Here is an 18,546-nt window from a genome sequence, read left to right as displayed (position 1 = left end):
ATGAACCAGCATTGTTCTGTTGTTGGCTTTAAGGCGAGGACAGAAAAGATGTCACAATGCGACATCGTGTCCCAACAAAACAAGGTGTCAAGCGGGAAAGCTGTCTCCAACGCATCGGGCTGTCATCGTCGGGCAAGCGCCAGGAGTTAAGAGTTTGCGGCCGCCACTTTTCCTTTGACGCATACGAGTATAATTCCAGTTTGACGCAGCTCCCTGGCCTCAATGTGAGACGTTACCGCCTGAAACTAAACTGTGACAAATGCTTCATTTGATGGCAAAAAATTGAAGGTCTTCTAAAGGAAACTGCACATGAACAATATGCAACCAATGGCACAAGCCCTAAGATAGATACTGCACACATATGAAACAAAGGGGAAGCGGAAACTGCTGTCACAGAACCAGTTCGAAGACGGCTATCTTGAGTGTAGTTTATTGTAGCCATTCCCAACAGAATTAACGGCATCCGGCTCTGTATGAACTTGAGGCATACCAACAAAGCCATCAGAATAATGATACCCAATGCAAATGGTCCAAGCAACAACAGGACCCACTTCTGTAGTATCATCAGCAGGAACTTTGAGGTCCTGTTGCATAACCTTTAGCCGATACTGTAGACAGCAAAGGCTCAAGTGTTTTTGAGACTACTTCAAGCAACACAGAAGCAGGAGAGCACTCAAGTACTGAGAAGAAATAAGCAATGTTTCAGAAAATGTCACGGTATATAGCAAGAATATTGAACAGACCAAAACTGCAGGAATTGTATTACATACGATAAAGCATGACAAACTAAGAATGAACTGAAAGTAGTGTGTATTTGCTGCCAACAAATTAGACATGCAGATGAAAATGACAGAACCAATACAGATTAGAAACCCCAGAAAAGGTCAATGAGCTGCAAGGATTTATATGATTTCCCAACTTTGAGAAAAACCCGTGGCACAGCTTGCATCCTAGATAGTCCACTGCAAAAACTGCCCCCCCCCCTCCCTCCAAGGAAATTCCCAAGCACACTTAATTCTGCTCAGGTGCAGTAATATGAAAGCCCTGCGATTTATGTCATGCTGGTTGGTAGATTGGCCCAAAATTACACTAGCAAACCTAAGCCGCACTCGGCCAGTTGCCGTATGTTTGCGATATTTAGCCACGTTAAATGAGGGAGTGGCACAGATGGAACTTCGTAAGGATGATGTTCGCCGCTCAGCTGAACAGTGCGTTGCAGATGGAACTTGATGAAGAGAATGACGTTTACTGCACAGTATGAGAGTGTGTTATAGAGAGAGTTGCTCGTACCGTAGACGGGGAATGCCTCAACCACGGAACCGAAGCAGAAACCAGTGGGGACCATGCCTTGGCATGTAGGCCGCTGGAACCGTCGATGCCGTCAGCCCCCACACCCACTTCCTCATCACCATCATCATCATTGGCCGGACTATACCTACTAGAGAGCGAAGGCTTCTCCCATATTTCTCCAGTTAACCTGGTTCTGTGCTAGCTGCATCCACTTGACCCCTGCGAGCTTCTTAACCTCATTCACCCACCTAACTTTCTGCCGCCCCCTGCTACGCTTTCCTTCCCTTGGAATCCAGTTTGTTACCCTAAGCGACCATCGGTTAGTAAGGTTGAAAGTTGGGCGAGTTGAATCTGGTTCATGTTGAAGGTAGCGCGAAAAACGAGGACGAAGAGTAGAAGGACACAACACGAGCGCTTTTTCACAACTAAACTGTTTATTGAAAAACACGGAATAAATACCCATCTCGCGAAACTAAAACACAAGAAACAAAAGTGATAGCATCAAGTACAGGAAAAGTGTAGGGCATGATACAGCTGGTGGGGGTGCTTACTGACTAAAATAAGATGTAAAAACAAAAGCACAAAAGCCTCATAGTCACGAAAGCAAACAAGACTTACCAAAAAAGATGAAGGAAGCGACGGGAGATATTAGTTCCATGTGTGGTCTAGATATGCGAGTTCTTTTTGTGTTAGAGCAATCGACGGTGCGCTTATGCATGTACTCCCTTGTCTTGATATGTAAAAAGCCTCCGTGATTTCACGCTGAAGTCGTTCCTTATGAGTTGACAATATTTCTGCTTCCTCGTAAAGGGGCTCACATTTTTTCTTGCACAACGGCTTACACTCCGGCTTACAGTACGGCTTACAATCTTGACATCCCTGGCAATGGTCAACCAAATGCGAGGACTTTGACCCTGATAGCGATTTTTCGTGTTCCTTTAGCCGTACATTTACACAACGTCCTGTCTGACCTATGTAGGTCTTTCGGATAAAGAAGGGTTCTTCGTTGTTGTTCCTGAGAGCATGTATGCGGCCAAAGGGCAGGCGGCCATTGAAAAGAGTTTCAACGCTGTAGACGTGAAAGCGTCGAAAATCAGAAAGCAGGCTATTGGGCTACTTAAAGGCATGAACTTGAATAGTCTTGCAACGGCTGTCTCGAACGCGAAGAGCACGCATTTAGATATCTTCTTTTCGGCGAAAACACACAAGCCAGATATCCCTTTCCGTGTTATCGTTACAGAAAGGAACACTTGGCAACATGTCATCTCGAGCTGTCTTTTCAAGTTCCTATCTGGCCTCTATATTAATGACCCTTTTTTAGTTCCAAATTCTGACAAACTGGTAGATGTGCTGATGAAGTCTAATCCTGGCAGCTGCAGAGCCTTTAGCATTGATGTTACTGACCTGTTTTATTCATTACCCCACTCAGCCCTTATGCATAGTGTGAAGGACTGTATTTTTGAATCTAATGATGAGTTAAGTTTCAGAAATAGTGCAGGAATCCCGGTGGAGTCTTTTCCCGAATTACTTTCGTTTTACCTCAAGTCCGCCCATGCTGCTTGGGAAGGCAAAACATACATACAGAAGTCCGGTGTATGTATTGGCTCATGTGTGGCACCTGTTCTCGCAGACATCTTTCTCTGTAGCGTGGACAGATGTCTTGAAGAAAATCTAAATGGCATGTGTTCCCGTGTATTTAGATATGTGGATGATTACCTAGTGTTTGTGGAAGGTGCACGCTTCACAGACAGCGTTGTGAACATTTTAAAGGTCTTCCGAGAATGTGGGAAAGGTCTCGATTTTACTTTTGAGTTGCCAACCGGAGACAAATTGCAGTTTTTAGATTTGCTGATATCCTTCAACCACAGTCATGTTTGCTGGCGCTATCATCCGAGATCAATCAAACCCTTACTACATAACGCCTCAGGCCACTCGAAACTTGTAAAAAACGGAATTGTTCTTTCTTGTCTGCGTTCAGTCCTGGTAAAATCTTGCATCCACGACATGGTGAAAAGCTTTCATTAACAGGTGAGTAGAATAAAGACATCAGGTTATCCGGACAGCGCAATCAGGTTCGCATGTGATAAACTTATCCGCTGGGTGAAAGGTAACGCACCAAAGAAGTCATCAGACGATAAGGCAAAAAATAAAAAGGTGGTGATACCATACAAGCATCGACTTTCACACAATCTCAGCAACGTGGCCAAGCGCTATGGTGTAAAGGTAATCTTTTCCGCTCCAAACAAGCTCAAGAAAGTGTGTGGCTTAGTAGGCAGAATGATGGCTAATCGGAACGGACAAAACAAAAATAAGAAAAGATCTAAAGTATGCCATGCTTCAGGGTTCATTCCTTGCAAAACGGTGGTGGTATACGAGCTGCCAGTTTCCTGTGGAAAGACCTACATAGGTCAGACAGGACGTTGTGTAAATGTACGGCTAAAGGAACACGAAAAATCGCTATCAGGGTCAAAGTCCTTGCTTTTGGTTGACCATTGCCAGGGATGTCAAGATTGTAAGCCGTACTGTAAGCCGGAGTGTAAGCCGTTGTGCAAGAAAAAATGTGAGCCCCTTTACGAGGAAGCAGAAATATTGTCAACTCATAAGGAACGACTTCAGCGTGAAATCACGGAGGCTTTTTACATATCAAGACAAGTGAGTACATGCATAAGCGCACCGTCGATTGCTCTAACACAAAAAGAACTCGCATATCTAGACCACACATGGAACTAACATCTCCCGTCGCTTCCTTCATCTTTTTTGGTAAGTCTTCGTGACTATGAGGCTTTTGTGCTTTTGTTTTTACATCTTATTTTAGTCAGTAAGCACCCCCACCAGCTGTATCATGCCCTACACTTTTCCTGTACTTGATGCTATCACTTTTGTTTCTTGTGTTTTAGTTTCGCGAGATTTGTATATATTCCGTGTTTTTCAATAAAAAGTTTAGTTGTGAAAAAGCGCTCGTGTTGTGTCCTTCTACTCTTCGTCCCCGTTTTTCGCGCTACCTTCAACATGGACCATCGGTTATCCTTTCTTTGCACTATATATCCTGCCCATGCCCATTGTTTCTTGACTTCTACTAGAATGTCGGTAACTTGAGTTATTTCTCTGACCCACTCTGCACGCTTCCTATCTCTTAACGTTACCCCTACCATTTTTCGTTCCACAGCCTTCTGCGTTGTCCTCAACTTGTCAAATCCTCTTCGTTAGCCTCCACGTTTCCGCCCTATAGGTGAGTAAAGGTTAGATGAAGTGTTGTACACTTTCCTCTTGAGCGATACTGGTAAGCTGCTGGTCATAATCTGCGAGTGCTTGCCAAATGCGCTCCATCCCAATCTTATTCTTCTTATTTTGGTTTGGTTTGGTTTGTGGGGTTTTAACGTCCTAAAGCAACTCAGGCTATGAGAGACGCCGTAGTGGAGGACTCTGAAAATTTCGACCCCCTGGGGTTCTTTAACGTGCACTGACATCGCACAGTACACGGGCGCCTTGCTTTTCGCCTCCATCGAAAAGCGGCCGTCGAGGCCGGGATTCGATCCCGCGTCCTTGGGAACAGTAGTCGAGCGCCGTAACCACTGCGCCACCCCGGCGGGGTTCTTAATAATAATAATACCTTTATTTTCCATCAAAGTGATGGGGGAGGCACGGAGAAAAAGCCGAGCAATCGGCTTGACGAGCTCCCACCCCCCCATAAAAAATACAAAGTAAATATACATAGGCAGAGCAGTGTAGCGTCCACAAAAACAGTAAAATAAAATAAATAGAAGTACATTCGACGAGACATCGCGTTCAATGATAGCGCATAAAAAAATTGATAAGAACCAGCCCCTTATTGCACATGAACAGAAAGTCGGTAACAAAAAAAGAAAAGCGAGATCGCAGTATGATCAGGCAAAGTAAAACAACAAAAAAGGACCAGTTCCTTTCTATATAGCAGTAGTAATAATAGCAGTGTCAGCAATGCAGCAGTGACAGTAATAATAGCAGCAGTGTCAAACTCTCGCACACAGAAAAGAAGAAGAAAAGACAGCAAAACATTAAAAAATTGAGTTTTTACACAAAAGAAAAACAATCGCAATCAATTCCCGTCACAAAGGTAGTACATCAAGATAACAACTTTGAAGGCTTCAAATAGCATATCAAAGACAAACAGGTTCAGTCGCTGATAAAACTACTCTGACGTCATCTTTCGATGACTGTTCGAGTTGAAAATCATGCTTATGCAGTAAGTTTAACAATTTTGGAAGGCGACATTGAATCATCTGCTCACCATAATTTGTGCGGCATTGAAATTCGCTCCATATGTCTGAGTTACGAGTAGGGTAATGCACTTCCTTTCTTTGCAGGCAAGCCAGTTCTCTCAAAAAGCTGACATTGTTACGTATTTCCTTTTTATAGGCTAAAGCTAAGTGATAAGCGTACATATCATGAATCGCCATTATGTTATGTTTCTGGAAAAGTGGAAGAGATGGATGGTCATAAGGAACGTTAGATATAATTCTTAACATTTTTTTCTGCAGTCGATGTATTTTATGCATGTTTCTTAGGGTTGTCGTTCCCCACACCAAATGACAATATTTTATGTGCGAGTGAAACAGTGCATTGTATATAAGAACTTTAACTTGAGTAGGGAAGGTGTGTTTGTTGATATTAGTCAAGCCAGCAGCACGTGACAACTTGTGTACAATGTAATCTACCTGGGCGTCCCATGACATCTGTTCTGTGAAAACGACACCAAGTATTTTAAATGAGTTAACGATATCAACTACTGAAATATTATATCTGATATCTTCATTGATAAACACGTTTCTATTTTTCGGACGAAAGAGAATAGCTTTAGTTTTATTGGCATTTACTGTTAACTTGTTTCGTTCAGACCATTCTTCAAGCCTTATAAGCGCTCTGTTTGCCTGGTCAATTAAATGATTAGGCGAAGTCGCCGAAAAAAGTAATGTCGTGTCGTCTGCATAAATGACAAATTTGGCTTGGTCGTCTATGTCAACAATATCATTTACGTATATATTAAATAAAAATGGCCCCAGGATGCTACCCTGAGGCACGCCTGATAAGATTGACTTGGTGTCAGAAAGATAGGGCCCAAGTTGAACAAACTGTCTACGGCTAGCCAAATAAGATTTTAAAAGTGAGAGGGCAGTTCCACGGAAACCATATATTTCCAACTTTTTTAAAAGTATATTGTGATCTATGCAATCAAAAGCTTTGGAAAAATCTACGTAAATTCCTAAAGCTGTTTTTCTTCGAACGCTTTCATTATAAACTCTTTTTGTGTCAATAGAGCAAGTTCCGTTGATCGATGTTTGCGAAAACCAAACTGTGCAGAGTTCAGTATCCCGTACTTATTGCTGAAATTCAACATTCTGTTTAATATTATCTTCTCCAGCGCTTTAGAAAAAACGGACAACACAGATATAGGTCTGTAGTTCGCGATATCGTTTTTATTCCCTTTTTTGTGCAAAACTGTCACTTTAGCTATCTGCATTCGCTTGGGGAATCGGCCTTGAGACAAACAGAGGTTGAAGATGTGTCTTAGGCATGGTGATATTAAATCCAGTACAAATTTCACAGGCTTGATTTTTAGACCATCGGCGTCGGTGCTAACACTGTTGTTTAACCCTGCGAAGGTTGAAATCACTTCAACGTCAATCACCGGACTCAAGAAAATGGATTCATCATTCGCTGACCCAATATAGCTCAGCGAGTGGTTATCACTATTATTTGAACCTACTTCAACAAAATAATCATTAAATGTGTTAGCTAAACAGGACCCACTTAGCTGCACATCCTTCCATTTAATTTTCATTGGTTCACTTTGGCCAGGACTAGGATTTATGAAATAAGTGAGCTTTTTCCATGTCAGGTCAGTTCTGGTTCCGCAAGAAGAGAATTGATTATAGAAGTATTGTTCTCTTGCACGTCTAATTTCTTTTGTTAATTTATTTCGAAGCGACTTGTACGACTTCAGAGTTTCAAGATCACGAGTCTTCAGGAATTGTTTGTACAGATTATCATGTTTGTACAGATTAGCATTTATTCTGCTAAATAATTCAGGTGAAATCCAAGGTTTCTTAATTTTTTTTCTGTTTCGAAGAACTTTATACGGAAAAGACTCCCTGTAGGCCTTCAAGAAATGATCCATGAACACATTGTAAGCGGAATCTGCATTGCTTTCTTGACGAACGTCTTCCCAGTTTATGTCGCATATTTTTTCTCTGAAGATGCTCAAAGTGCGCTCCGAAATCTCTTGAAACAGTCGTGGTTCCGGTTTATATTTAATGTGTGCAATATTTGGAAGACACAGATATATGCCATAGTGATCGCTAATATCAGTACATACTACTCCTGCTTTATGGCCAGTCCGGTGAATGTTTGTTATAAACACATCAATTAAAGACGATGACCTGTGAGTTACCCGCGTAGGAGTTTTTATAACGTTCTCACATCCAAAAGGCTCAATTAGCTGCTCTAGTTCCTTTTTTGCTGGAGTGTCGGAAAGCATGTTTATGTTATAATCACCACCAAGGACAACACTGAGCTTATTTTTATCTGCAAAACCGAGAAGAGACTCGAGAAAACTGAAGAAACTTTTACAGTTACCATCTGGAGGACGATAAACAACTGCTATGAGTTGCCTATTGATTAGCAAAGACAGAACTTCGAAGTCTTTGTGTGAGCATGTAAACTCGGGCAGTATTTCACCAGAAAGATACTTCTTAACCATTACCGAAACGCCTCCTCCCCGACCTGAAGTACGATTTAGAAAATAATTGTTGTACATTGGCAAGCTTATTATATCAGCACTTTCGGTATACCAAGTCTCCGTTAGCATAATAATATCAAACATGAAGTGAAACTGACTGAAAAGTACCTCAAGCTGGGCACACTTATTTTTTGCTGACTGGGTGTTCAGGTGAAATAATTTGAAGGATTTCTTATATTCTGCTCGACAAATATCTTTAAAATCAGCTGGAAAGATATGATCCGTGCCATCCATGACCAAGAAGAACAGGGGCTACACGACCGTTGCTCTGACACGCACAAAAACTACATGACATCGTCCAAGTCCTTTTCGTCGCGCACTTGCAACGCACTCGCCCCATCCCTCTTTCTGACGTATATCCTTCCGTTCCTGTGCCAAGCGTACTATTACTGGTGTTCCCGAGCCCATTCTTTTGTCCTAGCCAGCAGTGTCCTGTTCCTCTTGGTCAAGTTTTCAAGAATGTAACAGTTGCTTTTGGAATCTCTTAATTCTGCTCCTTTTGCAGAAACGATTCTTTCACACCGCGCCTTGCAAATTGAACTATCACACCCGGAATCTTATCTTTCGCGGCAGGCAGTCTATGTGCCGTGACAATGTCAGCGGCGTTGAGGACAGGAAGGCTTAGTTCAGCAGCTACATCGTTGACTTGGGATAGAGTATCTTCATTGTCAGACACAGGGATGCCGTGAAACTCAAGATTGAGCTTCCTGCTTTGCCACTCGAGTGCATCAATCTCTTGCCTTATCGCATCCGTATCGGTGTCTCGTGCTTGCGCTTCGATTCCGGCAACCCGTTTTGATAGGTCAATTATCTTTTGATCGTGCGTGCGCGCGTTTTTCAGGATTTCATCGTACATGTCGGACATTAATTGAACGGACTGCTGCATGCTTTCAACTGTGTCCTTAAGAGTGATTAGTGTGTCCAGTTTTTCATTGATGCCTACCAGCATGTCAGGAACGTCCACATCCTGAGGCCTCAACCTGCTACTCTGGCTACCTCTAGATTTTGCCGTACGGCATGTTGGACAGCGCCAGGCTTTCCTCCATGCTTCCCCTTTGCTTTTGAACGTAGACTCGGCTACTCCAGAACAAGAACCAAAATGATAACAATAACCACACTCAACACACGGCACTCCTTCATTTGAGCATTCCTCGTTACAGGAAAAACATACGGAATCCTCGGGAGGAGGCATTTCAGTCAGTCTGGGTTAGAAAAATGGTGGCAGCAGTGGCAGCGGGAAACCGAAATGTTTTAAAACAAGCAAGTGCTCAACACTAACCTGCGGAATGCAGTAACCTTTAGCGTGCGGCAAGACGCTGTCACTGCTGCCAAATGAGCCGGGGGTGGTTCAGTCCTCTTTATAACAAGGCAGATAGGAGGCCTGTGACGTGGGCTCTGCTGACGTCACTCCGAAGCTGGACACGTAGACGCGGCCAAAAAGGCCTTGCGCAGCAGAAGCAGCATAACTGTCCCACGGCGAAAGCGGTTCGTTGTCGGCTCGGCCAGCAGCACCCGCAATACGGCCTCTTCGATGAAGCAAGCGTGCAGATGTGCCTGCGAAATGCAGCAACCTGCGAAATGCAGTAACCTTTAGCGTGCGGCAAGACGCTGTCACTGCTGCCAAATGAGCCGGGGGTGGTTCAGTCCTCTCTATATCAAGGCAGGTAGGAGGCCTGTGACGTGGGCTCTGCTGACGTCACTCCGAAGCTGGACACGTAGACGCCGCCAAAAAGGCCTTGCGCAGCAGAAGCAGCATAACTGTCTCACGGCGAAAGCGGTTCTTTGTCGGCTCGGCCAGCAGCACCCGCAATACGGCCACTTCGATGAAGCAAGCGTGCAGATGTGCCTGCGAAATGCAGTAACCTTTAGCGTGCGGCAAGACGCTGTCACTGCTGCCAGTTTTTGTCTTATTTTGTTTTCATGGTCCCGATGTGCGGCTACTACCTATCCTAAGTAGACGTATTCGCCTACTATTTCCGGTGCTTCTCTACCTAACGTAAACTGCTGTTCCTTCCAGAGGCTGTTGAACATTACCTTAGTGTTCTGCATATTGATTTTCAAGCCTACCTTTCTACTATTCCTCTCTACGTAACCAATCATTCTTTGCAGTTCATCTCCTGAGTTACGTAGCAAGGCAATGTCATCAGCAAATCGCAGATTACTGAGGTATTCTACATCTACCTTTATCCGTAACTGTTCCCATTACAAGTCTCTAAATGCTTCCTCTAAGCAAGCTGTGAATAATGCTGGGGAGATCGTGTCTCTTTGCCTCACACCTTTCTTTATGGGAATTTTGTTACTTTCTTTATGCAGAACTATGGTTGCTGTGCAGCCACTATATATATTGTTATGGACTTGTTCGCAAGCAGAACTTGGAGGAGGGAAGAAGGATGAGGAAGAAGTGTGCGCGCCCGTTCGACCTTTGTCTTGTGGCATCTGTGTTGCTCCTCGCTGGCCGTGTGTACCTTGCATACTGAACCGGCTAGAACGTCTCGGTCGCGAGGCTAAGGGCGTAACATTGGGGTGGAGGTGCTGGGTAACAATCCCTGGCGCTACACGCAGCATGGTACTACTGGAGCCTTGCCGGAGCCGTCGCCTTGCGAACCTCGAACCGCAAACCAGCGCCATGCAATCGGCCAATGATCCGCAAGAAGCCCGTGGTGACGCGGTGATCCAGGCTGAAGGCCGGCCAGCGGGCGCAGCGAACAATTCCTCGCATCACTAATGGGAGCCTCGAACTTTCGCGGGAGCGGCAGGCGAGGACGTCGAAGAGTGGTTGAACCACTACCAAAAGTTGAGCCGCTACAATCGATGGGACGCCGCCGCTCAGCTTGCAGACGTGGTTTTCTTCCTAACACGTACATTCCGCTCTTGTTTGTTTCGAAAACCACCTGGGACCGTTTCGTTACCGAATTGCGACAGTGCTTTGGCGACTGCCTTGCACGAAGGAAGCGGGGTGAACACACTTGCGCACAGAGCTCAGATACCTGGGGAAACATGCACAACTTGCATAGAGGAGGTCCTGAAGCTATGCAAAACAGCAAGCGCTAATATGACCGAGGAAGATAAAGTAGGATATTTTCTGAAGGGCATCGCAGATGATGTTTATAATTTTTAACTGCCAAAGGTGAACTGAAAGCATTCTGTGATGTAATTCGGCAAATTCGCATATTCGAGACATTAAAGCCCCGTCGCATAAGGCAAAAATATGGGCGGCTCGCCAACGTTCCATCTGTGGCGAGCATTGAAGACAGCTCCATGAACTTGTCGTCGACGATCCGGCAAATAGTTGCGAGGAACTGCAGCGGTTGGAGCCCCCTGCACGGTGTCCACCATTCTTGCCCTCGGAAGCTATCGGCAATCGAGGGCCTCCCTCCTTGCTCCCCTCGATGCCCGTTCTGAATTTTATCAATACGGCACACGCGGACGCTTGCTCCAACAGCCCGACGCCGAGGTTCAATAGTCCTCGTCATCCGCCTCGCTACGACTCACGCCCGGCTAATTTCTTGTCGTACTACGATCCGCACTATGAGTACCATCCTCAACCACCACCTGCTCGCTATTTCCGGCGTCCAGCCCGAAGGTCTGAAGATGAATTTCGCTACCCAATGCGCCCTGCCCCCTCGGAACCCTCCAGGGAAAAAGGTTTTCGTTGCACAACCCCCGTGTGCCACCGCTGCGGCATTGAGGGGCACATAGCTCGGTACTGCCGCAGCCGCCCACTCACCCGTTACAATCGGCCGGTTCAACATGCTCCGCCACGTAGCCATTTCTACGACAATCCTTGGCAATGGCCCCCATCTTCGTATGAATATCCCCAGAATGATGGACCGCGCAGCCTCCCTCCTGCTCCCAACCGAAATTTCTCACCACCACCTGCCTCTTCCGCGCGCCGCTCTCCGTCACCCCGACCAGGGCGGCGGTCGTCATCGCCTTTCCCGCAGAGCTAGTCCGCGCGGCCGCTGGAGTCTGTGCGCTGCATGTACAAATTCCTCCATCTATTGTTATGGTAAAGAACACGGTGTATGTACTTGTGGATGGCGTGGAGACAATGGCTTTAGTGGATACCGGGGCAACCATTACAATAATGAGTTTATCGTTTACCAAGCGGTTAGGACTGAAAGTTATGTTTGTTTGGGACGGAAATTTAAATTTTCATGGCGCGGGTGGTGAGGTGTTGTGTCCCCTGGGAATGTGCAGTGCTTCGGTGTCCCTGGGTCGAACGGTATTCGCAGCGGAGTTTGCAGTGCTTCCGCTATGAACGCATGACATAATTCTAGGTATTGACTTTTTGAGAATGTGTGGCGCTACGGTCGACAGCCGCTCTGGGGAACTCTGCGTTGATGGTTCCCTTCCAGCACTTTCACGAATGGTTCGCCGACCCCCTGATTTCGCAATGCCTGCATCACCGCCGAAATGAATGCTATGTATAAGGGCTGGTTATATTCAGAGCATTTTTCTATCATCTGATTGCTGGTATGGATATCATCGAGAGTAGAGTACCTTTTCCGAAAACCTGCTTGTTATTTTACTTGATTACAGTCTGCGGTTATCCTGATTCTATTAGGGATTCAGTTCAGTTCAGTCGTTCTGGCGTGTCCGACTCTTCGTGACCCTATGGACCATATCACGTCATGCTTTCCTGTCTCTCACTATCTTTCTAACATCACATAACTTCATCTGCAGCACCTCGAGGATGCCATCTAACCATCGCGTTCGCTGCCTACCCCTTGTCCGGTGACCCTCAACCTTTCCCAACATCAAATCTTTCTCCAGCGATTCCTCTATTCTCATCAGATGACGAAAGTAGCTGAGCTTAAACTTTAGAATTTGACCCTCCAATGAGCAGTCAGGGTTTATGGTCGACAATATGGACTGGTTTGATCTTCTGGCAGTCCAAGGAACTCTCAAGAATCTCAGCCAGCACCACAATTCAAACGCGTCAATTCTTCGGCGGTCAGCCTTCTTCACAGTCCAACTCTCGCATCCATAAATCACAACTGGAAAGACCATAGCACGAGTTATACGGATCTTGGTTGGCAGACTAATGTCTCTGCTCTTTACTAGGCGTTCAAGGCTAGCCATGGCTCTCTTTTCCATAAGCAGGCGTCTCCTAATTTCATGGCTGCAGTCTCCTTCCGGAGTAATTTTGAAGCCCAAGAAGAGAAAATCTGTCACAGCTTCCACTTCTTGTCCTTTGATGCTCCAGGACACGATAGGGCAAGACGCCATGATCTTTGTCTTTTTAATGTTCAGTTTAAGCCCAAACTTCTCACTGTCTTCTTGTACGCGCATCAGAAGTCTCTTGAGTTCCACCTTAGAAAATACCTTATGCGTAACAGACAGTAAGCTGATTGGTCTGTAATTTGTAGGGTCATTAGAGTCCCCTTTCTTATAAATGAGGATAATGTTTGCATTCTTCCATGGTTACGGCATCGAGATGGCACCAGGCACTGCGTATACAGGGTGGCCAGTTTTTCTAGCGCGATATCTCCCCCGTCCTTCAACAGATCTGTAGTTATCTGATCCGCTTCAGCTGATTTCCCCCTTTCCATAGTATCTAATGCCTTCTTGACCTCGTCCGTCGTCACTGCTGGAACGTCTGATGGTTTTTCCCTACCGCCAATCTTATTACGGTCCTGACTACTTTGGCTAATGTAGAGATCTGTATAGAACTCCTCGGCTACTTTGACTATCTTGTCCGTATTCATGATGACGTTGCCCGCCTTGTCCCTTATCGCATACATCTGGTTTTTGCCATGCGCAATTTCTTCTTTACGGCTTTAAGGCTTCCCCCGTTCTTTACAGCATGCTCAATTTTCTCCATTTTATACTTCCTTATATCAGCCACCTTGCGCTTATTGATTGGCTTTGATATCTCGGTCAATTATGTCTGGTCTGTTGGATTGAAGCTTTCATAATCTGGCGTTTCTTAATCAAATCTTTCGTCTCCATAGACAGCTTACCGGTATCCTCTCTAACTATCCTACCGCCTTCTTCTACAGCGCACTCTGTAATGATATCTCTGAAATTATTGTTCATTGCTGCTAGGGTAGATCGAATATTCAGGGGAATCACTCAGGGTGGAGTAAATTTGTAATAAGGGAGTAATTACTCATTGGCATCCACCCAAGCATCCACCATTAGCATCCACCCAAGTGGATGCTAATGAGTAATTACTCCCTTATTACAAATTTACTCCACATTGGGGGATTCCCTTAATATTTGATCAACTCCTTTTCCACTTCGAGTTATAGATCAAATCGCTCTCACCCTATTGTCTGATCTGCTAACCGTCCTGGTTGTTCCACTTAGACTCCATTTTAGCAGAATGATGCTGCAACTGAAGGACACTTATGATGAAAATGACTTTCAACCTGATTGGTTTCCGCTGGTGACACGGTGCTTATTTCTGCCTGCCTTTTAAAAAGTTATGTCTTCTGTTGTGCATCTCAGCAATGGCTGAAGGAATAATTGTAAATAGTCTGTGTACATAACCCTTTCTGTATAATAAATACCATGTTAGAAGAAAAATCTGCTTAGCTTAGTTGGTAGTGCGACTGCCTCGGAAAGGCGGTAGTCCCGGGTTCGATTTCCGGATCAGGACGAATTTTTTTTAACTACGAAATTTTTGAGGAAGCTGTATAGCTTTCCTCTGTAGCCATTTCGCTGCGCTTGGGTGGATGCCAATGAGTAATTACTCCCTTATGGCTTCTAGGGTAATGTCGCTAACCTCGGTTCGAGCTGAATATCTATTCTGTAGCGAGATCCTGAACTCTTCTGCCCTCCCCCTCACCGCTAATTCGTTGATGGGTTTCGTTCTTACTAATCTGTTGCGTTCCTTCTTCAAATTTAGGCTAATTCGGGACCTCATCATCATGTGGTCACTGCATCGCACTTTCCCGATTGTCTCTACATCTTGCGCTTTCTGGACTGCAATGCTGATTGCTTCCCTGCCTAGCTCGTCTGCGTAGTGTGTTAGATGTGCTCCTGCGAAGGTTTTTTGTTTTCAGTATACGCTAATTACGAAATTTTTTTGATAATATAGAAACACAAGACTTACCTATTTTGAAGATGACTACATTAAAATGAGTTAAACCAAATCGTGCAAAGCCTATATTAGTTTTCTTTGCCAACTAAATCGCTGTCCCTCTCTAGAATCGGAAACCGCAAAACTCGTACTCAACCGCATTGAGGCCTGTGAAAAATAATGACAGCACCAGAAGTGTGTTTATTACGCGTCAGTAAGGTAATAATAATATTAAATGTGCATTGTATTTTCTGGACTGCGATGCTAACTTCCTTCCTGGTTAGCTCGTCTTTGTGGTATGTTACATGGGCTCCAGCGCAGTATTTTGTGTTTCGCTAACTGCGCAATTCTATGCAAAAATAAAAAGACAAGCTTTGCTTATTGTGACGATTATTTTGGATTGATCGAAACAGAAAGATGCAACGCGTATATTTGCCTTTCCTTGTTTTTCAAGTAAAAAAAAAAACGTGTGTACGACGCACTGAAACGTTGAAAGTAACAGCTGATACCAAAATTGTTCTCCTTACAGATCTCAGTGGCATACTGCGATGCTGTTCTTCCAATAATCTGTAAATCAAGCTGGCTTCTGAAGTGGTACTTACCATGGGGCTATCAGTGACAGCAGTCACCATGAACATTTTTCCCCACTTGTGGCGACTATTCATCACACCACTTCTACATGTTACTCTTGTAGCACAATTGCTGTTGTGAAATGTGTACATAAATGCTGGTGCCGTTCTTCTTTAATTTTGTTTTATTGCAGCGTAGACTATCATTGTAATTGTTCTATTAACATTGGCGCTAGCGGAGTAGTCATGCAGTTTTTCGAGCCAGGCGCAATTTCTTGAAACTGCCTGACATAAAATGTCATATAGCGTTGGTGTTAATGTCGAACGAGTATCCTGCTCACTTGTTATGCTTAGTGGATGCCGGCTTTACAAGCAAATATGCTGAATATGCACGATTCATGCTTAGGAACAGTTATCACGCTAGCGAATAACAGCGCTCCCGCCCCGCGCCGACGTTCGTGCCCGTGCGCCTGGACCTCTACTTCAGTGACGCCATCAGCGAGGGGACCGGCAGCGCCGCGCAACTTTACCCGACGGCGCCGCTCTATTGTTCGCGCCGCGCGTTGACAGGCACGGAAAGTATAAAGGAGGCTTATAGTACAGTATACTGCGTCTTTACTTTTCGCATTGCCGATTCTACATCTTCGTAGAAGCTTTCAACTGTCTGGTCATCATAACTACATGTAGGTGCATAGACCTGTACTACCTTCATTTTATACCGCTTATTAAGCCTAATTACGATGCCTGACACCCTCTCAATAATACTATAGAATTCATCTATATTGCCCGCTATATACTTATTGACAAGGAAGCCTACTCCTAGTTCTCGCCTCTCCGGTAAGCCTCGATAACACAGTACAGCCCATCCTTCAGTACAGCATATGTCTCATTCGGCCTCCTAGCCTCACTAAGCCCATTTCATACCTTCTAGTTCCTCTAACAGCACTGCTAAACTAGCTTCACTAGCTAGGGTTCTAACGTTAAACGTTACCAGGGTCTGTTTCCAACGGCGGCCTGTCCAGCGGAGCCAGGAATTCTTAGCACCCCCTGCTGCGTCGCAGGTCTGACCGCCGCCGCGGTCAGTTGTTCCGCAGCCACTGGTGACTGAGGGCCTGGGTTTTAGGGAACTTTTATGTAACTAATCATGAGAGGGTGAGGCCAATTACTGCACTAGGCTGGCCAACTCCGCTTCTGGTGAGGGAGTGCGTTGCCGGAGGTGTTCATTGGCATCAGGTCGCACCCCCTAACCCGTTTATGAAATTCTATCGACATGAGGATTTTTTTTTATCCGGTGAGAATTTCGCGGCACCGGGATTCGAACCCCGGTCCTTTTGCATGCAAGGCGCATGTTCCACCGCTGCGCCACCGCTGCACCTGTATTTGCACATGGTGTATTTGGCTACAAATAAATTCGAACTAATATTTCAGCTCGGCAAATGCAGGAACAGGAGTTTTGGTTATATCTGTGCTTCACCTGTTTACTGCACTGCTGGAATGGATGCATTCTGGGATTTGTTGCCATCCATTCACGGCTAGGAGTATCAATAAAAAAACCTTTAAGCACTCATTTCCTTGTGTCAATATTGCGCAATCGCATGATAACAATAGTAACATCGCATTTAGGTTATGCCTGCTTAGTCCAGGCTACCTCGGCACAAGCCTTCTGTGTTTTAATTTTATTCTGCAAAATTCCAATCCAAATAAATTAATCTTTATCGCAGATGCTTGGAAGCAAGTGCCCAGAAAGAATTGGTGATATTCTCAGCGTCGTCTTCTATTTATAGTGAACTAGAATAAAGAGTATTCTAATTCACTATACCTCCATTCTAGCACCTTGTTGTTTGGATGTGTATTTAGTTTTTACCAGGAATCGAACTACGACAGACATCCATTTGTTTTTGCAATTTAGATGAATGAGATGTCTGTTCTTAAACAATGTCACAACGGAAACACTCGACAATGTGCATACCTTGGCTTTCATAAAATGGCATTCTCTATTTTTCATCATCATCATCAGCCTGATTATACCCACTGGAGGGCGAAGGCCTCTCCCATATTTCTCCACTTAACCCGGTTCTGTGCTAGCTGCATCCACTTGACCCCTGCGAACTTCTTTATCTCATCCGCCCACCTAGCTTTCTGCCGCCCTCTGCTACGCTTTCCTTCCCTTGGAATCCAGTTTGTTACCCTAAGCGACCATCGGTTATCCTCTCTTCGCACTACATGTCCTGCCCATGTCCATTTCTTCTTAATTTCCACTAGAATGTCGGTAACTTGAGTTATTTCTCTGACCCACTCTGCACACTTTCTATCTCTTAATGTTACCCCTACCATTTTTCGTTCCATAGCCCTCTGGGTTGTCCTCAACTTAAGTAGAACTCTCTATGGTTAGCCTCCACGTTTCAGCCCCATAGGTGAGTACAGGCAAGATGCGACTGTTGTATACTTTCTTCTTGAGCGATCCGGTAAGCTGCTAGTCATAATCTGTGAGTGCTTGCCAAATGCGCTCCATCCCAATCTTATTCTCCTTGTTATTTTCTTTTCATGGTCCAGATCTGCGGTTACTACCTGTCCTAAGTAGACATATTCGCCTACTACTTCCAGTATTTCGCTACCTAATATAAACTGCTGTTCCTTCCTGAGGCTGTTGAATATTACCTTAGTCTTCAGCATATTGATTTTCAAGCCTACCATTCTACTTTTCCTGTCTAGGCCACCAATCATTATTTACAGTTCATCCCCCGAGTTGCTTAGCAAGGCAATGTCGTCAGCAAATCGCAGATTACTGAGGTATTCTCCATCTACTCTTATCCCTAACTGCTCCCATTTCAAGTCTCTGAATACTTCCTCTAAGCAAGCGGCATTACTTCCCCTCGGTGGTC

Source organism: Amblyomma maculatum, chromosome 6 (genome assembly GCF_055883805.1).
Source record: "Amblyomma maculatum isolate TAMU_Amacu chromosome 6, ASM5588380v1, whole genome shotgun sequence".
NCBI lineage: Eukaryota > Metazoa > Arthropoda > Arachnida > Ixodida > Ixodidae > Amblyomma > Amblyomma maculatum.
Note: the sequence above shows the minus strand (reverse complement) of the source record.